Raw genomic sequence first — 23,930 nt, forward strand, 5'->3', positions numbered from 1 at the left:
TTACCGCAGGCCTGGTTCCTACAGTATATCACCGTGTCACCGTGTCCCGCAGCTATAGGGAGGAGGAGGAGGAGAAGATCCAGCAGGCAGGAATTGTGCAGCAAGATTGATCTATTTAATTATTTTACAAACTCTTTTATAGACTTTTTTCTTCATAGTCTAATTGGACAAAGGACCAGCCACCCCTTGGGGGTGATTGGCCAAAATCCTAAAACATCCATTATCAAAATATTTTCTACTATACCATAAACAAGACTTTCCAAGGTTGCAGGTGGCTTGGTTGTTTACATTCCCTGCTACCTCTTCTGTGAGAGAGAAAAGTCTCTCACGGACTTAGAAAAATAACAAGAAGATCCTCACTAACAGCATTTTTGTACCTACAGAGGAGTAAAAAGTTGTACTGGTGTGACTATTGCTTATAGAGTAAAATTCTCATTTTGTTGCAATATGAGCCACAAAACGGATGTGCTCAGTGTATCCATTTTACCTTTCTCTTGGATCATTAGTAAAAACAGAGAATATGGTACATATAAATAGCCAGTTCGGTATGTGTTGTGTCAGGGAACACCAAGGGTTAACAGGAGCTGTATAGATGTTTTTCACAACTGAGATGCAACTCAGGCTGTGTAGTGTTTGTCCAGTTTATCTGGAGGAAAACAAATTCCACCTACTGCAAACTTGGAATTCATGTGGAGTGGTGGTTGATGCAATCCCATAGCCACTCTTTCCAAAGCTTATTTTCCTACTTTGTGCATGTGAACACAAATCCAGATGCTTGCTCTGCAGAAACATGGGTGCAGAAAACCAATTTTAATTAAACTTTATTGAAGTTTTAAATAGATGAGTATTATAAGGCATTCTCATTAAAGCTCGACAGCAGATGATTTCATTATTTTCCTTGGGTTAGGAGTAGCTAGTTTATAACAAGGCCAGGAAAAACAATCAGCTTTAAAATTGAGGTTATCTAGTCTTTTATTCGCTGTTCCACCTACTGTTTGATGAAGATTAATCAATTCACCCCGTGTTCTGCAAATACGGAGGCTATGAAAGCCTCTTAATCTAAGTCTAAAATACTCTTGCTGTTCCTGCAGTGGAATCTGCCATGACTTGTCACCAAGTAGATGCACTGGGCTGATTCTTTATCACTCTAACATCTGAAGCTTTTAGCGTGATTGGCCTGTATGGGAATTGGGAGGGTATTAGGCATGTGTAGGGATAGCAGTTTGTGAAAGAGATTAAAGCACTGGCGCTGGGCATCTTTTCCTCATAATTTTTCACTCTAATAATCTATGGCAAAACCCAGTGTTATGGTTTTGAAACTTGAAATATTTTAGCATAAATTCACCTTGAAGATGGTGGAACTGATGCCTTACTGATTTTTCAAATCCTGTACTGCCTAGTGTGTAACTCCGAAGTTTCTTGTAGCCTGTTAACTTCTGCTCTCTCATGCTAGGTAGACATAACAAAGCCTCTCCAGGCCTGCTCTCCAAGGACACCTAGATTGTCCCAGGCCCCAAAATGTGTAAACTAAGGCCTTTGAAGAGGAGGGGCAAACTTGGGGTAGTTACATCATTAACTGGGGTTGTAACTGGAGAATTGATCCTGATATGCAAATGGACCACACTTAAAAAAGTGAAAGAACTGGTGACTCTGTGTCCCTCTTGGGAGTTGCCTCTTGACTCCCTGGGTGTACCTTGAAGGCCGTTCAAATAAATACCTACCTTTATTCCCTTATTCTTGTGTAGTCTCGGTTTTTAGGTGGCCACCCCAGGCCTCAGAACCTTCCTCAGTTTTAAGCTTTGGGTTGTCAGTTTCTTCTTCACAGTGTAACTTAATCTCTAAATTCTTAAGAACCATAAAGCCCAAATCCAACAGTTATAATTTACTTTTTTCTCCAGGCATATTAGATAAATAAGAACCTGGGAGTTGCTTGGTTTTTGGGCAGCCGGAAGGCCTTGCAGTCTTTTTATTTTGTTACAGATAGCTAGGTCAGGTATATACCTATTTCATCTATGGCTCTTCTCTGTGACATGCTGTAATGTGTTTCGTACTTGCTGTCCTATGAAAATGCTCTTCAGCACTGGATCTGTAGGTTGCTGCTGAACACTGAGCTAAAAGAGAGTGGGTAAAACCTCTGTGCTGAGATCCTTGTTTACCAAAGAGCATTCAGAGGGACTGTAATAAATGAATCAGTTTCGGGGTGTTGATCGTTACTGTTTGGATGTAAATGAATCGGTTTCAGGGTGTTGGTTGTTACTGTTTGGATAAGATATAAAAGAGGGGAGTTGAAAGTTGAATAAATGGGCATGTTAACTGAAGAGAGATTGCGAGACTGTACGGGTGTAATACTAGAATGTACCACTGGATGGCAGTATAACAAGGGCCCAATAGGTTTAATAGCAGGAACTTTCCAGCACATTGCCTCATAGGGTACAAGGGATGAGGATGACGCCCTAGACTGTGATTGGAGAACGAGCCAACCAATGAAGTGGACTTATTTGGAAATAATTGGTGAGGAATGCACAGAGGTATAGAGCAACCAGCGAACAGGAAAGGGACCAATCAGCACGAGGATTAAGAAACGCACCAATCCAGTGGTACCAAAGACTTTAAAAGCCACCAGGTGCTCTGCACCTGGTCCTCCTGTGGAACTTGGTGTCAAGGGAGCACCCAGTGGTTCTCACTGTCTTCTTTTTGTGTGTGTTGATTTATTCTGGCTTGTCACGCGGAGCCTGGGCTTATCCTGGGTTCCTGCTCTCAGCTGTTAATAAATAAATGAGTTGGCTTTTCTTTTCAAAAGTCTCAGCCTCGTTTATAACAGGGAGTATGGCACTGCCCACATCTGTAGTACCACTGGAAAACGAACCAGTCTGTATCCTCAGGCCTCTGTCAAACAGGATAGGAGAGCCCTGAAGCAGCATGGTGACCTGGCAAGAGGAGTTTTCCCAATAGCAATGATGAAGTCTTAAAAAAAAAAAAAAAAAGGTTAAAAGATAAGCTTTGAAAATCTTTTTGCCTGCACAAAAAGTACTAGGAGGTGGACACGATAGTGCAGACTAAATAGCATTTTGCTGTTCAGCTTCATTGTGGTTAGAAATAGACTTCTCTGAAGGGAAGACTTGCCACCAGGATCTTGTGTTTGCCAGCCTTTTGAGGGAAAGATGTGAGCTAGACAAGGACCTCAGGAGAGGGCTGGTGATGGTGAAGCAGGATTCCCCTCTCCCTTGGTATTTATGGGAGGTTTCAGATCTGCCACTCTCAACTGAAGAGCTCACATTTCACTCTTTCCAAAGAGACCGTAATCAGTAGTAGCCCATTGAGCTAATTGTTTGCTTGTTTGGAAACAGCAAAATTAAGAGAAATGAGCAGAGGCAGCCTGCCTTCTTAACAGAGTCCCAGAAATTAGAGTAATTTTCTGTGTGTTGAACAAGCCTGCAGCCAAAGTCTCTTTTGTCTGAAAGTGGCATATTAGTCTCTGAGTTCCTTAGAAAAGAGGAAAATTACTGGCCAGTGGGGCCATTTATTTTTCTTTTTGTGTAAGGAAAAAGAAACACAGTCTGTTGCCTGGATCAAAAGGAGTAGCTCACTCTACTACCCCTCCCCTTCCTGATCCAGAGAACAAATCCCCATGGTGATATTTTGAGGTGCTGCTCTGAATTTTGTTGCCCTTCCAGTTAAAATACAATATAAATTTTTGTAACTGCAAAGGAATTGGGTGTGTAGAACTCAATGAAATAATGGATTCATGGTTGAAAAATCTCTCTTAGCTGTTTCTCTATTGCACTCAGGCACTCAGCTGCGTATCAAAGAGCAGAATTCATACATAGGTTATTCTCGTACTAATTTTCCTCCCTGCAAGTACGAGTAGATATGATTAATGTTGGATAATAGAGCAATAGCTATGAAGGTATTAAACTCTAAATTTTCAGTTATCAAAATGCATGAGAGGTACAGAAGGGATGAGGTGGAGGGGAAGGATGTAAAGAGGTGAATTAACCAGTCTTGAACAATGTAGTGGTAAAGCTGGACTAATCCTCGAGATCCAGTGGCAGGATTTTAGGGCTGATGCTCACACAGTGAGAAGCTGTAGCAGTTTGAGGTGTTGCTACCCTTTGGCAGAGTGTGGGAGGAAAGCGAATTCTGAGATGAATAAATACATGATTCTGTCTCCTTGTCCAGGGTACTTCTGCTCTGTTTTGAGATGTATTTGTTGGGGATGACCTTGCAGAACTATTCCCTCAGGCTGGAGTTTGGGTCCCTCTTCTCTATGACAGTAACAGTCGTAAATTGGTTATGGAGTTCCTAAGGTTCTTGCTCTTAGAGGTGAAAGGGACAAACTTCTAGATATTGTAGGCTGGAAAAAGTTACAGAGCACTGCAGCGTCTTAGAGGAGTTAATTTTCTGATTTGGTACAAGAGGATCAAAATAACTGTGAAAGACAATTTTATCCATGTTAAAAAGAATAATATAATGTTATAGTGTCGATATAACATACTCTAAAGTATAATAGGAAAGCAGAGGAGGTGAAACTTGAGAATTTAATCTGTGCCACTCAAGGCAGCTCAATCTGCCAAGAGTGTGGTAGTGCACATGTGCCCTGGTGATGAAACAGGGTCCAAACCTGTGTTCCCTCACAGGGACATAGCACTTGGTACATCTCCTTTTGAAACCACTTTGAGATCTCTGTCACTATTTCAATGGCCTTTGCATGCCTTTGAGTATAATTTTTTTCTTTGGAAGAATTCAGTTGATGAACAATATTTTTTCTGCTGCTGAGAATACCAGTTTTGTGTTTCAAACCGTATCTGTTTAATATACGTATCATACATATTTGTGTATATTATGTATATATTGAAGTCCAGTAGAGAAATACAGCTAAATGTAGCCCTATCTTAAGTAGATGAAGAATGAGGTCTGTATTTAAATGGGTCTGCTTTGCATGTACTGTGGCCTCTGGGAACTGGCTTCCCTCCCACCCTGTGCTGATCACACTCCAAACACCTTACTGACTGCTCTGAGATTTTATATGCATATATATGAACATAAGAAGTCTAGAAAGTCTGGAAATCCATGCAGAAATTGCTTCCAAACTCTTGGCAAGCAGCCAGAGCAAATGTGAGAGAAAATGAGGATCTTTTTTTTCCAGTGAACTGGGCAGTGTTTGGTACCTGGGTCTCTCCTGGGCACTTAAGGATGCATTTACATGCAGTGGAGCTGTAATTCTGTGTATGTCCCCATTATCCTTAACTCAAAATTTGTCTTCCAGCAGCAGTGCTGCATGCTGAGAGTCAAGGGGGCTTTTTACACCTCTGTCCATGGTGATGTGTCTTCTAAAGAAATATAATGCTTACAATACTTAATAGTTTTGTTTTAGAGCATGATGTCATGTTCAGGACAGGAATAGTGAGCGCAGTTCTCCAGCCTCCCAGCTGAGTACTTAATAAGCCCAAACCAATGCTTTGTCAGCTCAGAGCAGCCAAAACCACTTTGTATTTTATTCTTTCTGGCTATGATTTCAATGTGCATCATGTTACTGTTTGATCTGTACCTGTGTATTCTGATATACACATAAGGGATGGCAGGATAGAAGGTGCTTGAGATGGTAATCACTCATATTTCTATCCAGTTTATTTCGTAACGGTCCTGCACTAAGTGACTGCTGACTCATTGCTGCACAATTTTGATTGGATGTTTAAATCCCTTCTGAGTGCCCTCAGCCTTGTAAACCCTGGAAGCTGTTTTGTGTTTGCAACAGCAGTAGGGGCTCAGCCTCTGGAGACTTCTCCATGTGTGCTGCTAGTGTCAAGACTAAATTATAGAGAAGCCAATTAGGATCCATACCCAACAAATTCTCCACTGAGATAAAGCAGTCGGCAGAGAGGTCTTGTTTCTGCTTACAGAGGTGTTTCTTAATAAGCTCCAGCAGGTCTAGGAACAATTTGATCACTGGAGAGTTTCTCAAGAAGGCACTTGAAAGATTGTGGAGACTTGAATTTTCAGGATGATTTTCATGCTTGCCTTGCTTGCATGAGGCAGGGTGAGCTAGGATTTCAGTTTCCTCTTCTTGTTTTAACTCTCTTTCTCTGCCTGCGAACTTGGTGCAAATGAAGGAGGAGGGGAGGAGAGGGCAAAGACACTCAGCAGAGATCAGTCAACTACAATAAAAACACAGAAATGCCCTGAAGCTAGTTTTACTGCTGAGACTGGAGGGAGGAGAGGATGTTAAAGTGTCAGTAGGGCATCAGAGCTATTGCAGAGTCCAGTTGTCCCTGGGTTTTGAATTCCCAAACAGATTTTTGCAATAGTGTGGTATTTCATGTTCAACTTCAGCCATTTTAATCTCTAACAAGGAGGAGGACTCCAGGGCAACAGTGTCAACAGAACTGCAGGTGAATGCAGGGCTGTAGGAGATTATTTTCAGTGACATCTGCTACAATAGCCTGGAATTGCCAGGCAGGATGTTCTCCCTGGTCAGAGCCCTTCTCACCAAGAGCAAATGAAATGTAGTTTTCAGGTCTGCTGTCACTGAAAGATGGTGTGAGATGCCCCTTAACACTGTTGAATCATTTGTTTGGCCAGCACTGTGCAGAGCTTATGAGTTTTATACCCGTGGCTTTGATCCAAGAGTGACTTCCAGAAGGGGAATACCAGGATGCTAGAGCAGAACTGACTTTATCTGAGTTCCTGATGGACAAGACAGACAAATAAAAGGACAAAATGTTGCATGAAAATCCAGGCATGCCAACCATTGCTGCTTCATCTGTAGCACCAATTGCTGTGATGTCTAAATTATTGTACAGGGAAATTCAGTCTTTATGGTGTGGTCTTTGGGAGTTCATAAGTGGATTTTTCTGCTCCTCATCCTCAGTAATTATGTTAACTCTTAACCTGCTCCTCAAAGGTCCAAATTTAAATGTAAAACCTGTGAATATAGGAATGATTTTCTTCATGTCTTTGCAGACTTGCTGACAAAGCATTCAGAGATAGAAAAGACACAAAATGAACAAGCAGGTAACAGGCAAGTTTTTATGGAATTCAAAGTGCAATTGTTCCTTCTGTCAGCTGAAAATTTGTATGTGAAAGGAACTGCTAACCCAAACGGAAGAGCCAGACAAATTCAAATCTAAAAGTACTCTATTCCTCTTGCCCTTCTTCTGCTGGCCTTGTAAAAATAAGATTTTTCGCATTTTGGATAGATTGGTATAGTGTGTCATTGTGTCAGGACTTGGAGTTTCAAGCCATGTATGGTTTTGTGGTTAAAACCAGCATCAAAATATGGGCTAGAAAGCAGATGAATTTTTTTCTGCTAAAACAAAAAAACCTTCATGACAGTAGTAGTTTTACTCCTGGAGACAGGATGTATATCCATATGCCCCACTTCGGATTCACATTGAGGATCCTGTGGAGATTCATGTTACCTGCAGGGTTTGAGGATTGCTTTTTATTTATTTTTTTCTTTTTTTAGGATTTTTTTTGTGCTAAAAAATTGTACTAAAAATGTGTATAAATTCTCCTAAACCTGCTGTTGCACTTGTAAAATTATTTTCCTAAACGGCTGGATTTGAAGAATTTCAGATTTTAAAACCCTTTTTGACATGGTGTTTCCACCTGAGCTTAGGGATGGAACAAGCAGCCTGTACTTGTGGACAGTGTTGGCTTTTCCAGAACTTGCTTAATAAAGTGCCCAGAAGATGGTGCCATGGTGTTGGTTTTGGCTACAGGAATGCTGAGATCTTGAGGTTTCCTTTGGGTTTAAATTAAATCGAGTAATCTTATATGCTCTGATCAGAAGCTAACATTTTAAGAAGTGGAATTTTAAAAATAATTGTAGAGATAATGTGTATTTTTGCTGAAGAAATCAGCTGGATTTGATACACGTGGCTGAAGTACCTCCACTGTCCTTACAAACGCTTCTGAAAACAGAACCAGCTTTTTAGGGAAGCTGTGACTTTGCTTAACCCCTGTTACGGAGAGGTGCAGTTGTTGTCACTCATGGCTCTCACAGCATCTGGCACAGTCAGGTTCAGCGCCTTTGCCTCGTGTGAGAAACAGGAGTTGCTTAATGCTGTGTCTAGAGGATGCAAGTCAGTTCTTAGTAAGTATGTCTGCTGTTTAAAACTGGATACTTTCTGCCCCATACAGTCATCTCCTGATGTTAATAATCAGTGCCAAACAAGACATCTTCGTATTTCTACTTAATAATGATTAATTACGATTAATTAGAAGCTGCTTTTTTGGAAAGATAGGTAAACAGTCTGTCTACTCGTTCTTGGTGCTGCCTGTCTCATACAAAATCAAAGGGTTCATTTGGTGCTGGAAATTTCAGCCTGAAATGCTTCAGGCTGAGAAACCACTTCTGGATACGAGAACAATTGATTGTATCCCCTTTACAACTCTTAGGCAAAACCCCCAAAAATCAAACAAAGAATCCCTACAAATGTGTGTGTGTGTGTATATGTATGTGTTGGGGTCACAATTAGCAGAAATCAAAACAAAACCTTAACAAAAAACCTTACTAATAGAGCAGTGAGAAGGTGATACAAATTAGTTTTCCTTCCCTGATCCTTTTAAAATGTGCCTGCCAATTTGTCAAAGCTTCTTGGGAGGCTGTGATGTTAAAAAATGCATGCTGAGGAACGGAGAGAAGTTGTACAGCCCTGCAGAGACTTGAATCCTTAGCAGCAGATGCTGCTTCTATGTTCTCTTTTACTCCGTTTCTGGGTAAGCTACACAAATTTAGCATTAGAGCCAGAAGCAGTGAGTAAGGAGAAAATCATGTCATCTTTGGAGACAGAAGAGCACACACAAATTCCTTCCGCAGTTATACAGGCTTGCTTCAATAATTTGTTCATAGTGTTTAAAAAACCATTAAATTACTTGCCAACCTCCTGTTAATAATGGAAAAGTCCTCATAGAACCTGAAGACCTGAACAATGGAGACACCCCAAAAGTGCAATAGGTTTTATTGTAATCATGAAACTGCAGTCTATAAATATTTAAAATATCTTAAAATTGTGTTTCTAACTCACCCTTTTGAAGGCTCCTGAATGCAGTGTTAATATGAGCAAAATGCTTCTGGGAAACCCAGGGAAATGCAGTAAAATTCAATTTAATACCGACTTACCCTCATTCCTGTGCCTGCTGCTGCTGAATTTTGGTGGTAAATCAGCCATGGGCCACTTAGTGTTCATTTCAGCAAATATGAGCACTGGAATCCAAGTTCATATACGGAGTTCAAACACTAACTTCTTTTAGGCTGTTGTGGCGTGGAAGCATGGAAGAAGCAAGTGAGCATAGTTCTTGGAGGAGGAAATTGAGCAGTTGGTGTTTTAGCAGGCACTGATGCAACTCCTGGTTGAGTGATAAGTCACACAGTGTGATGTGTCTTACCTGGAAAGTCTCATTGTGGCACAGACTACAGAATGTGTGATGTCCCTGGGTTTTGAACTGTTCTTCAGCCTTTAATTCCGTGACCACTGTTGAGTGAGAGAGCTTCTTGCTTGCAATACAAGGGGTTAATTGGTAACACAACATTAACTGGCCTTTCACTGAGAGGCAGTGTCAGATTTGCTGACTGATGTGTTTTCTGAAAGTGCTTGCTTGCTAAACTGGCCCTGATTAATAAAATATATGAAGGCAAACAAAAAGTAGCCCTCCCTAGCTGAGTTTGTTTTTTGTACTTATGACTAATTTACATGTGCAAGACCTTTAAGAGCTGTTTTTTCAGGTTATTATGCTTGCATTTTAGGCCTTCAGGCACAGAACTGCTCTAAACTGGAAACTCTGTAGTTGCTTTGGCACAAGGCTTTGTTTAAACTAATCATCTTTGGTGAGAGACAGACTGCTACAAGAGTACAGTTGAATGACTTTTAGAACGGATATGTTGAGGTTCTGGTGGATTTTTAGGATAAGCTTTTCCACAGTTGTGGCCAAGAGGCATTAGTCCATAATGCTGAAATTTTCACAAAACTAAGAAAATACCTAAAACCCCCATCTTTCTCTTGCCCTGCATAAGTTAGTAAGGAATAAAAAGGTGATGGCTCACTTGGCATTCAGTGCACACAAGGGTGTGTACCTAAATGGGCTGCCTGGTGTCTGAATGAGCCTGCCCTCATTCCTTGCTTGTTTCTTGGGAAACAAGTCCTGTCTTTCCTTGCCATTTTGCCCCTTGGCTGGCAGTCCCCATATTTCTCCTCTGGGCCAGCACTGTGCCTGTATACTCTGAGATGCTGTTGCTGCAGATGTTCTGGATTCTGCGTTTGCAAATGATTATTCAGGGAATTGCTTTATTTCATGCTCTTACTTGGAATTTGAGCACCCTGTGTTTGGGGCAGTCAGCACAGACCGATCAGTTTGCATACCCCTGCTTTTCAACTCATTCAGCGAGATTGCAGCAGGCATTCCTGCTTTTTAGGCCCACTGGATGTTTATGGACTCCTCTACTGCACGGGCTCTTTTCCCACACTTTGAGCAAGGCAAAAGGCACTTGCTGTTTTACCTACAGTGCAGCAAACATGGATCAGTGACTGCAGAGATTGATTAAAGTTAGTCAGGAAGAGTAAAATCAAGTCAGAGGCGTGCAGACTTGTGCTACTTATTTGATACCCTCCTGATACTCAGAAATAAAGTCTTTTAATCTCACATATTAAAGCCTCAGGCATTACTAAATTAAACAGATTATTTACCTATTTGGTTTTCCTGTTTAGGAACAGCACAGCTGACGTATCTGTTGAGAAAAGGAGAGAGAGATGTGTATACAGCCCACTATTTCCTGATAAAATGCATGCACTGGTTGTATACACAGCATCTTATGTTTGTAGTTACAAGCCTGTCATTGTGACTCAAGCTCAACTTCCTACCACATCCCAATTATGGTCAGGAAAGCATATTCACTATAAAAAAGAAGTAACTTAAGAGATAATGGAATACCAGTGTTTTAAATATATTTTAAATCTGTTGAGCAAAGCTGAAGCAGTGAATAAAAGTCATTGCTGTGGATTATTCTTTATCTTTTTGCTTTTAATGGTCTGATTTGAATTTTGAATGCTTTGGCTAAGCAGCAGTGCTCCCAAGACTCAGTAGGATCCCCTTCTCTTTCTTTTATTTAAATAAATCTGAACTAACTTTTTCAGGGTAAATATTCTAAGATTTCCCTTTCTGAAAATCTGTATCTTTTTATATACCTGATTCATTCCAGCTGAAATATCTACTGTATTCTAAAAGTCCTCCTCCCTTTTTCTTCTTTCCCAGGCAACAGGAAACTGGCATTCCCCATAAATTTTAGAGCAGTAAGTTATTAATGATCTCTGTAGGTTTTTCACAGGTGGTTGTTGCTGCCTTGGCTCAGTGCCTTTTCCTTGCTGTCATTTGCATGGCTTCACCACAGGTGATAATGCGGCTCCTTGACTCTACCAGCACTGGAACAGGGATGGGATGAGTGAAGTCATCTCACAGGCTGGGGCTTGCTTGAGGCTGTCCTCTCGTGAACGTCCTGATGCCACTACAGAACCTGGCAGAAACAAAGCAGAGAAGATTTATTGAGGAGGCTTTTACAGTTAGGGCTACACAGATTATAGCAATCATCATAATGAATTTAGTATAATATGGAATAAAGAGAAAAGGGCAAGTACTTAATCAAAACAGCATTGAGTCCCAAAGGAAAGATAAAATCAGTGAGATAGGAGTTGCAACTTGATTTTTAAAGATTTATCACCCAAATTATTCACTTTATTTCAGACAGATTAAACCTTAAAACCCAGCTATCACCATGCAAATATCAACAGGATTAAGCACAGAATCTTTGGAGACAAGTATTTAAGTCAAGTAATTTAGCCAACCAGTTAAAATTTTTTCTTCTCGATCATGCCTTTCACCTCCCTTGTGTGCAATGCAGATCACTTGTGTTCCGTTTGGGCTGAATGGATAATTTCCAGTATTTCAGGATGTGAAACAAGGTGAGAATGCCTGCAGAGTTCTGCAGTGGGCTGAGGGAACTGGACATCTGTATTTTGAAAAAATACCTGCAGTGGTCCTGTATGTGAAAATAACCCCCCTCTATCTGTGTCTCCTGTTAACTGACGTGTTGGTCTCACCTGTTCCCAGCATTTGTTGGTGTGGAAGACAGTCTACCACATCTTTCCGAGTTCAGGCCTCTGGCTGTTTCAGCCTGAAGGGATAAGTACCAAAAGCATCCTGCCTGATCAATAGTTTATTAAAACCTTTGTCAAAGTCAGAAAGGAAAATGTTAATGCAGCTGCAATAGAAACCTGGGGGGTAAGAGAAGCCTTTCTGACCATCTGTAGCGCATTCAGTCCCTTCCTGTGATTTTTGCTTAAAGGTCATAGAATAGAATGACATAGAAACAATGAGGCTGGAAAAGCCCTCTGAGATCATTGAATCCAGCTGTTAACCCAACGCTCTCAGTGCCACCACTAAACCATGTCCCCAAGTGCCACATTCACGTGTTTTTGAACGCTGCCAGGGAAGTCAAACCAGTTTCATCTTTTCAGCCCAGAACTGATGTGGGGAGACAACTCTTCTGGGTCCAGCCTCTCTACTTCTTTATCTGTTTGTTCATCCCTGGATAAGCAACTTGTACTTTGCTGAAGAAACCAGCTCCTTTGAATTGTTTTCCTAGTGTTGCAGTTTGGTTTTGTTTACTTTGTTGTCATTCACATTGCAGCTGCTGGGGTTGCTTTTGTTATTACAGCTGTTAATATTGCATGATCAAATGAATTGTTAATTGCCGAGCCTCTGAAGAGCAGACACGGGCTGCTCACTGCCTCCAGTACATGTGGGAGGCTGTCAGGGACAGCTGGGACCTGGTGTCAGATCAATCATGTACTGGAGGCTTGCATCAGAAGGTGGCTTTGGAAGTGAGGAAGCAGATCCAGTGTTGAGAATATTCCTCAAATGGATACATTCCTCCCTCTTGCTGAAAGGTCCCCCTTGAACTGTCAGCCCGTAGCTGTAGTTACCTGACAGGTAGAAGTGCTACCAGCTCATGTTTCTCCTGGTGCAGGAAATATTTTTCTATCATAGGATAGTCTAAAATGGTGTTCTGCACTGTAGGACCTGTTTAGAGATGTTTACAATGTGCAAAATGAATCATGTCAGTGCTCAAGTATGCTGATTTTGATGTTTGTCTCTCTCCCCTCCCTTTCCAACGAGGCCCAGCTGTCTCTGAGCACTGCTGCCTGCCTTGGCACCCTGCTGTTATTTAAGGAAAGTTGATGCAGATTTGTTGTTTTCACTTATTTTTTATGAACACTGAAGATATTTTGCCTCCTAGGCAACACACTTCCCCCCCAACCCCATTTTTAGCTCTCCCAACAGTATTAGGGAATACTACTTAGAAGCACAGAAGGGAAAAACTAGAGAGCAGCTTGGTGAGTGGGTCCTTTTGTTTGAGAGCAGACAAATCATTCCATATGAAATTGATGTGATATGACAGCATAAAGAGCAAATGTAATTTCATTTTGCATTATTATTTATTAGATTTATAGCAAAACTGCAGCTACAGGGGGGCCTTGCTGATTCAAATATGCTGAGACAGGATCAGTTTGCACACAAGGAAAAGTTGATAGTATTGCAGTGAAGCTGCTGCTAGCACAAAAAATGCATTCATTAGAGATAGTGGCAAGGTTTTACTTAGAAATAATGAATCTGTGACTTAAAAGTGTGTACATTAAGTTCCAAACCCCACTCATGGTGGCAGTGGCCCCAGAACAGCGGAGGTGGCAACAGAACTTCAGCACAGTGACATTCCTTAAATTTCTTCAAGTCATTTCTGTTAAGGAAGCTCTGTCTACAGATGGATGTCCCATCTATTGTTTCTGCTTCTGCTGATAAATAAGAGTTGGTGAAATATCAGACCCTTTTCTAGCTCTGCCAAAAAACCCCCAAACCCTCTACAATATCTCTGTGCTGGTGTCACAGTTAGCAGAAAGGTGAAATAGCAGCAGACCAGTACAAAGGTGACATGAATTAGTTTCTCTTCCCTGATTCTCTTCAAATGTGTCCACCTGTTTTTCAAGAATTGAGAGGCTGCAATGTTAGAAAATGCAACTGCAAACAAAAAACCTTATTTTTGGAAACACAGATTTCCATTTTTCCCTTGAATCTTTAATCTTAGTCAATAGATCACAAGAGAGGAGGATGGAGAGAACTATGAAGAAAGGTCCTGGAGAGGATCAGCCTGCCTGCCTTTTAATCTGCATGAATTCTATTTCAATTACAATAATTTCATCTATAGAAATGAAAATTGCACTGATGAAATACAACAGTGCTCTCTGACAACTGGCTTTTGGGAAGACATTCACATGCACAGTAGGGGCATGACTACTGTAAAGAAAGAGAAATCCTTGCTGGTCCACTTACTTTGCTTCAAAATGGGTGCAAGGGAAGGTGATGATGTGCTCTGGTGTTTGGTGGTTTGGTTTTTTTCTGTTGAGAAATTGCACCTTGAGAGCGTTTTCACTTAGAAATCAAGATAGCAGAAATCTAAAAGGAGCTTGCAGAAGGATAACAAAAGGCTTCCAACATTCCAATTGAATAAGGTTATCCAGTTTTCCCTTTTCTCACAGCACGAGATAGGTAAAACGTGGACAAATGCTATGGATAGCGGATGTATGGGATCATTTCCTTGTTCCACTGACACCTGACTGTCAGAGAAGGGGGGTGCTCCTGGGTGGACCTTGGCATACTGCTGGAGACACTGGTGGGTTTGGTGGAGGTGGGGCTGTTGACATGTGCTGAAAGCCATGGATCCTTCCTTCCAGGCTGGAGTGGATTTGCATCCCCATGGCTCAGACAAGTCTGCAGCCAGACCAGATAACACTCTCTGGGCTCTCATTCTCTGCTGTTTTGTTCCTGCTAAAAAAAATCAGCCCAGCATGTGTGTTGGAAAAGAAGAACATCAGCATGAAGGAAGAGTGAGTGGGCTGTGTTGGAGATGGTCCATACTTGTAAGTATAAGTTAATGATCAAATGTGATTATAGGGAAACTCATTTTCTTGAGAGCATACATTTAAAAAGAGATATTAACACTGTAGTGTGGAACAAAAGACACTGCAATATCCATAGTAGAATGCCAGTGTTCCAGAGGCCTGACAAATCCAGCATTTGTTATTTACCTATCCAAAATACTTTGCTTTGAGAAAGCAGTGCTGAGTGCCAGCAGAACGGTGTTCATTACAAAATCAATGCAACATGCAGTCAGCTTCAGCACTGAGCTGACTGTGGCTCCACTTATAAGGTAGAAAGTATATTAACTGGTCCATAATTCAAGCTGAAATAAGGAAAAGAGAGAGATAAGATGAACTGTCAAGGAAAGTAGCTACATTCATTGGTGAATTTTGGGGAGTGAGTTGAGGGAAAGGAGCTTGAGAACCTTGAGAACTGCACAAGATCATTTGTAAAGTCATTAGTCTTATGAATTATTTTGACTGTCATTGTTATTAATTATTTGTACTGAAGTAGCACTTGGAGAAAAGAGTTATGCTAAAAATCCTCCTTACTTCTGCTAAAGCGCACAATAAAAAGGCAATCTTTCCCCTGAAGAGCTTTCAATCTTAATGCCACTCTATATTCAGTGTTCATCATTTAATCTGGTATTTCCATCCTCTTTTATTCTGGTACATAGCACCTGAACTTCTTCCTCAGAACTGTGTTGGTGTTTGGCAAATATGAAATTCACACATCTGCACTCTTCTGTATGACTATTGTTTGGTTTTCCTCTCCTCAGTGGTTCCTTTTTTCACAGTTAACATTCCCCTCCTCTTACTTCCTTCTCTCCTTTTCTGCAATTTCTGGTATTGTCTCAGTCTCCATTTTTAAACCTTTGTCACAGTTCTCTCATATTTTCCATGGATGCTTTTTTGTCTGACATTTTCCCACTTGGTTCTCTTATTTTGGGGGAGATCTGTGAACAAACAACTCCTGCTGTCATTTGTCCTAAGGCACTTTTTCCAGTGAATTGTTCTATCCCTCGTCGTTTTCCATTTCCAGCAAGAATCTGCCAGCAGGAAAAGGTCACGTGGAGAAAGCACACCTTTTAGCAGAGAAGGGGATTGCATTGCATTAGGGAGAGGAGCATTGCCAGCAGGTCGAGGGAAGTGATTCTGCCTCTCTACTCATGATTTCTGGGGAGCCTGGATCTGGAGAGTCTTCCGTACAAGACAACTACACTGAATTTACTAGGGGTAAAACCTGGATTTTAGAGATTTCTATAAATAATAAGCACTGGGAGCTCCCTGGCAAACTCCCGATGTTGTCTGTTGGATCATGGAGAAGAAAAAGAAATTTGGCAAAAGGAGCAAGTTAACTGTCAGCAGCTTGTCCCTCAGCTCTGCTGTTAATTGTGGTGCCTCACTGTAGTTTGTTTGCAGTAATTCCAGCCGTACTGCCAGGGTAGCCTTTACACAGAATTGCTGTTGTTGTCACAGCTATTATTGTTCAAGAACTGCATTTTTCAATTAGGGGGAATACATGAAATACATTATCTGTAACAGTCTCTTTTAATGATAACAACAGATACAGTAATTAGTCCAGTGTATGAAATTAAAGATATTTAAATAATTATAGTATAATCAAGTCAAAATTACTGATGTCTTTATTTGAGGCTAGATTATATGGAAAACACCACAGGAAAATAAGTGCTTTGAAATCTAAAAGGCACCAGTATTTGATAGCACATTTGCATATATTGCATCAAGTAAGTTTGGTTTATGCCTGCCAAAGATTTAATATATAAATAACAGTCACTAGGCCAGGTTTCAGAGGCTTGGGTATGACAGCAGCTCCTTTGTGGTTCAGTTTGCTGGCATGTATCAGCTGGTTTGGTATGGTGGATTTGCAGCATAAAGGTGAATTTAATGGTGCTCAACAGGGTGGCTCAGAAATGTCTGCATTCTAAATGCCTATTTATTGGATTTTCTTGGAAAAATTTCAAATTTTTTCAGTTCCCTTCTCCCCTTTCTTATCTGATGCTGCACATACTCTTTAATCAAAGATAAATAAACAAAAAGACCAGGGAGCACAGAGACATCAGTTCAAGGGAAATTATTAATTTTTGCATTATGTGGAAAAAACCCCAACAACCCCCTGCAAAGCAAGCAAACAAAACCAAACCAAACCGAACTAAACATAAGCAGAATTTAAAAACACCACACATGAACCCAAAATTCACAGCTTCCCCCTCACTCCCCCTTCTCCTTTTCAGACTTTGAAGAAAACAACCTCTTGTGTAATTTTTTTCCTTTAGTAGTAGGTGCTGACTCACCAAGCCAGAGGAAGGCACAGTTCAGAGGTGTGGCAGAATTACAGCTGGTGGGTTTCAGGCACTGCCTGTGTCAAAAGAGAACTGGAAACAGCTGTTTATTTATATGTGTGAAAAGGATGGCAATGAAGTATTTTTATTATTTGACTTCACTGCAGAAGTTTATAAAGGCTATACTTATATTTTATTTTCTTGAGGGATGTAATTCTCCAAAATGATGTGAAATATTGGTGGCAAAACCCTAGTTTTTGATCTGGGCTCTGAATTTTGGAGGGGGCTCCTGAGAGATGGTGCTGGATACCTTTGGTTGGCAAGGCAAGCACTGAGCCCCTGTGCTGGTGGTGCAGAGGAGGGCTACAGAGATGCATTTAAAATTAAAACTTCTTATCAACTTGCCCATACAAACAGAAGAGAAACACTTGACCCTCAAGAAGGTAACAGGCATCTCATGATTTATTGTAGACCAAAGTTCATTCTTTTACCTGACAGAAAAACATTCGCAAGTGCAAAGGGACTGATTCAGAGGGGACCGACTCCATTAACTGCAATTTTTCATCCACTTTTCCACATCAGCAGCAAATTTACCTTTTCTCTGGGTTTGACGTTGAGTATCTTTAGTGTCCTTAAGGTCACAAGTGTTTCTCCAGCCCTACAGGTGCAATAACCAACAAGAAGAATAATCCATGCAGGATTTTCTTTCCATTACATAGGTGATGCTGGGAAAACAGGAGGCTTCTTTACTTCCAGTGTGGTTATTTAATGCACAATTTTTTTTTATAGTTAGTTATTATTAAACATAATTGCAAGATGGAGCAATTACTAGTTTAACAGTAAAGACAGTGAAAACAAACAGGAAAGTAATTTTAGGAATTGAGGTATGGTTTTAAAACAGGTTGTTTCTGTGTTTGGACAATTTAGTTTATTTTACATGAGGATGTTCTCTCTGAGGAACACCCCCCACCCCACCTCCAATCCTTTGAAAGCAAGGTGAGTAACTAGATTTCTCACATAGACATTCTGCAGCTTTTACTAGATGCAAGCATACTTCCAGAAAGCTTTGAATTGCTGAAAGGCAAATTGATTAAATTTATGCTAAATGCTCCTTTCAGCAGGTTAGGAAATGGATCCCCTGATTTTGGTGTGTCACACAGAATGAGATCTGACCTTTAAGCAGTTTTATCAATACAATTGAATAATTTCTACTCAGAATTTATTTACTTCTTCAGTGTCTTGCTTAATTTGATTTGTGAATCTATTTTTTTTTTTTTTGCTTTTGCTTTAAAGTCATGGGTTTTATATTCAGTTTTTCAAATGCTTCAGCAGTAACTTCTGTTATCCTTGACATTTATGTGTCACCATAATATGAACTGTTGCAGTGGGAAACTTAATCCTCTAATCTGTCTAGCTCAGATGCATTGTTCTTATAGAGACATTTTCTAATTCAGTGTATTTATTAACAGCTCTGAGCACTCTGTTCGCTCTGGCATCTGCAATGGGAGCAGTTTTATTAATGGAAACTGTAGTCAGAGTGGTCTTATGCCTGGTTTCACTGTCTGGAATGACAGGGCTGGTCCATATGATTGTAGGATCCAGCTCTCTGCCTTTTGGTTGAAGAAGCTGTAAGATACAGACAAACGTACATATATACAGATGTGTGTATATGTTTATCAACTTTTTTATTGGAAGGCAGAGCTGAATATTAACTCAAACTTTCCTAAGTTTTCTTGGGAATCCTAAAAATAACTTGTGGTAGCTGTTCAATAAAACAAACCATTCTGGCAGTTTTGGGTTTTCAGATGAGTGTTCAGTTTTCTGTAGAAACGGATTTTTCTGTGATGTTTTTCCAGAACCTCAGGTTTAGGCAATGGAACATTTCTGACCACTCTTACTATTTAATTACTTTATTTCTCATCTGTTTACTCTCAAAACCAAGTTGGTTGTGGCAAGTAATTTGCCACTGTTGAAGTTGGAAAATTGACCTGGATGAGTTTGCAGGGTAACTGATCTGCCACTTTCATTTGAGTGCTGAAAAAGACACATAACAAAGTGTGAATATAATATATATAGAAATACTCCTATAAACTTGTTATTCTTCCTATTAAATACAAAAAATACATATTAACTTTCTATTATTTAACTTAATAAAAATAGCATCTGGATCAGCAGGTGCTTTTAAAAAAGTCAAACCAAACTGCTTTATTGTATGTAGAAAATCACAGGATGGGGTGGAAGATCATTAGTGATATGATGTAGTTTATGCAGTTCAGCTGGAGATTAATGGCAAATACCGTCATGACGTTTAGAAAGGAGATTGAATAGTACATAGGAAATAAATACTGCACCCCCATGACACTAGGATTCGTCTTACTTATGATTAGTCCATGCTGGAAGCATGACAGAAAAGTGCCTCTATTGCTGGTGTAACAAAACTTTCTTCACTCTCTCTATCCCTTCAAGAAAAGCCCAAGAAAAAAGAAGTTCTACACACAGCCTCCTGGAAAGAAACAGGATGAAAACATTCCTCAAGCTGCAAAGCAAGAAGGTCCTCAGCACTAATAATATTCTCTATTACCAAATGCTTTGTAATCTGAATACTAAAAACAAGAGCAAATATTATTTCTATTTATCTGTCTGTATGTGCTATACTATAAACACATGCTCAAAGGTTTAATTTTTTTTTGTTTGAGAAATACTCATTAATGACTATGATTCATTGTCCAGATAATATAAACTGATGGGGCAAAAGATAAGTTTACAACATGCAATTGTTTTGAATAATGGAAATTTATTTTACTCAAGAGTTGGCACATTTATTAGAAAGCCCTTTGATGTTTCTTGGAGAAACAAATCAGTGTTAGTTGGTTTCATCCTTTATTGACAATGGCATTTTGGATTTGGCAGTGTCTGGAGAACTGTTTTCAGCTGAAGTTGTTGGCATAGTCACTGAATGATGCTATTGTGAAGAAAAAATAATTTCATTGTAAGGCTCCTGAAAGCTGCAGTGAAATCGCAGAAGAAATATCTGCTCACATTGCAGCTTAACATGCTAAGCCCCACAAGGAAATAGCTGCAAAAAGGTATATTTTGACAGTCTTGGAAGTAAAGTATTTCTGTTTCACTGTTATCAGGTGCTTTTGTTACCCAGTAACTTCAAGACATCTATTTTGTATCAAGTCAAATTATTCTTTGTCACTCCCATGCCTTCTCTCTTCAGATTTCACCTAAATTTGCTTCCCAGTTTACCTACCTTTGTTTCTTTCTGTATCTTTGTGCTATTCCTTCCAAATGCTGAAGAGCGCCAATGCCAACCTTCCACATACAAATTTGTTACCATGTCTGGCATCTTCCCTACTTAAATTTTCTTGGAAAGCTGTACATCAATGCCCCTAATAAAAATCATTGTTTGAGAGTCCTGTGGCACCTATAAGAACCAGAAATATGTGACTATGCATCTATACATCTTCAATTTTCTAGTGTTTTGGGTAGCTTTGTGCATAATGAAAAACCAAAAACTACTGAAGGTACACAGAGAGATTTTGGCAAATCTCTTGGTGTTCAGAATCTCCTGGTGGTAAGAAGGTATTTCCTTTTGCAAATTAACACTAAATATAGATGGGGTGTGAAATTCACCGGGCCTGAGTACTCTGCACTTGTCCATTACATTCATCATTTCTGTTCTCACTGACCCTTACTAGGGAATTACTGAGCCCAGTGCCATAATTTGCTCCAAATAGCCCTTATTAAATGAGGAATTGCTTTTGAGAATGATGAATTCATATAGTGATATCTTTCACAAGATCAGATCTAATAAAAGGTCACCTGGTACAATTCCTTATGTAAATGAGTTTTCCAGACTGTTCCTCTTTCTACTTGTGCTGTTGCCTAGGCTGTCATCAGACTTCAAAGAAATTCATTATTCTTCCAGCTTTTGACTTTAAACAAAATGCTTGCTGAACCTAATTGATGCTGCAAAATGTCTCTTTGCAGGGCAAGGAGAATTGTGCTGGAGTAATTCAGTCTATTGAGCTACTCCCAGCCATTGTGTTTGACTGTGCCCTACTGACATTGTATTTTTTTTTCTGAAAAATATTGGAAATCATTTTCACTGATGGAACTGATGGGAAATAATGAGTCAATCACATGAGAGAGAGTGGATTCAGTAAGCTCAATGCAAACTAATGTGAAAGTTTTAAAAGTCTCTTTGTTCACAGAATGTCAGAGGGGTTTTTTTCCTCCTCAGGGTTATTTTGAAAGCAAATATTTGGAGGCTGCCATACATTCTTGACTATTCTGAGAGCCAGTGAAGAAAGAAACAAAAATATCTACAGTGAGAGACAGGCAAGCGAGCGGAATTAGTAAGGAAAGGTGAAGGCAGGTGCAGTGAGTTGTGTGGATTCCAGGGAAGCTGGTGTAGGGTTTTTACATCTGCTCCTGTAAAATGGCAGCTTTGGGTCTTAGACATCCTGATGGGTCTCTTGGATAAAATGGGGAAACAGAATTGTTGCCAGCTTCTTGCTCTTTCACCCTGGGAATCCACAGGAGCAAATACTTCATGCCAGTCAGCAACAATTCCTGCAATGTAATTAAAATGCAAGTGCATAAGTGAGTCCAGTGGCTGCTCCGACCTTCCTATGGAAGTTTTAAGTTTGGCTAATGCTGAAACGTGCTCAGGTAGAATCTGATCCCATCAGTGCCATACTGAGCTTTACTCATTACAGTGCCAATGTTCTAAGACCTTGTCCTTCTTTCCATTCTGAATCCCCCTTCTGAATGAATGAATACCTCGCATTTATTTTGGTTAAAGTGTGCCGGTCTGGTCTTGGTCCATGAACAACTCACACTCCACTGCTCTTCAACAGTTTGGTTCATTCAGGGCATAAATCTGATGAAATTTTTCTTATTTTTTCTTTAATTAGTATAGCATAAAGTGCTCAAAAGTATACCAGCTATTGCTTGTGAATGTTAGCTAATTATACCTTGGTCCTTATTATACTACTGATTCAGAAAGCTAATGGACTGCATTCCTATCTTGGTTTGGCAGCATGTGAGGACTAAGCATTGAATGTCAACTATGATTTTGAGTGAGTTTCCTTGTTAACAGAATGGTTTTTATTTTGGTGAAGATACTTTCCCTAAAGATGCTGACTAGGGAGGAAATTTTTATACATGAGAGAAATACTGTGATTCACTTTCCCCCCACTGTCTACCAGAGCAATCTCTGTGCTCATGAATGCTGTAATACATTCACGTGCAAGGTGCTTTGATATCTTTATTTCCTTCTGATTACCATTTCTCCTCTCTTCGTAGCCTTAAAAAACCCCCAGCCCTTCAAAACTGATGAGAATCAAAGTGCAGAATATGGGAAAAGCTGAAAAGTTTGCTGCCTTTCTACCAATTTCCTGGCAAATGAGATACTGTACTTGAGCCTTGATTTTTCAGACAAAGGCTGTGAGAACAGCAAGCGGCATGACGTGAATCTATTCTTGTGTCAATTACTTCAGTGAAAATGGAACACAGTGGTGCTGCAGCTCCTGAGTACCCTTGGAATGGTCAAGAGCTGCACAGGCAGGAGACGCTGCTGTGCTCAGCACCACTGGCTGCAGCACGCACACCAGCGCCTGGAAGCTGCTCTGCCGAGCTCAGGCACTTTCTTCCTGCTGTGAGGGGCTGTTAGACAGGGGTGTTTATTACCAGCTTTAATAGAATCGAGAGCCAAAGCATATAGAGATGCTGTGGAGGGGAGATGGCCTTGTGATGGAATTGCCGCGTGTGCCTTGTTTGTGGGGTATGTGGATATAGGATTCAGCTTCAGTGAAGCGAATAACCAGGCTGAACCATGAGAAATACCATACTCTCCAGCCAGAAATAAATTATACAAAATACAAAAAAAGCAGGTAATTTAACTCACCCTTCTGATTTCAGGCCTACTGCTATTTCTTTACAATAGGAGGCTGCGTAAGAGTACATGAGATTAACCTGCTGCTAAGTAATTTTTCACAGCTCTTGTTAAAAACTGACACCAGTATCGAGGGGCAGATACGAAGCACAGGTCCTGCTGCAACCTGTGAGTCCATGAGCCTATGATGGTGTTGCATGATCATGTAATGTTCTGTGCTGGAGGCCCTTTCTCTTGTCCTCTCACTTAAAAAGCTTATGAAGCTTGTCTTGATGCACAATCTGATTTTTCTCTTTGTAGTCTTCTGAAATTGGGTATGCTGAGTATCAAACTCTTGCTGGCCTTTCAAAAGTAAACCCTGAGTAAACCCCGCCTCAGTGAAAAAACAATTGCCATTCTCCTGGTTAGATGCTGAAATCAGGTCACCCAGTGAGCAACAGTCACTGAATTAACCCTTGGGCTCCTAGTGCCTAAGAACTTAAAATTTTATTGAATGACTAGCTTCCTAGGGATCACTAAATAAAGCAATAGTTACAATGTTTTTCATTTGAGAAGATGTAGGAGGAAAGACAGGTTCTATTATCAGAAAAGTTTCCAGCACAGATTCAAACCCCACACTGAAGTTCAAACGGAGTCCATAGGTGTCCCCAATGTCTTACGTACTTAAATTCTGAAATTGATCCATTAAAGACAATTTTGGCATTTCCCTACTGGAACCAAAATCTTCTCATCTTTCAAAGCTCAGCCACCTTTGGC

The sequence above is a fragment of the Corvus hawaiiensis genome, chromosome 7 (genome assembly GCF_020740725.1).
Source record: "Corvus hawaiiensis isolate bCorHaw1 chromosome 7, bCorHaw1.pri.cur, whole genome shotgun sequence".
Classification (NCBI taxonomy): Eukaryota; Metazoa; Chordata; class Aves; order Passeriformes; family Corvidae; genus Corvus; species Corvus hawaiiensis.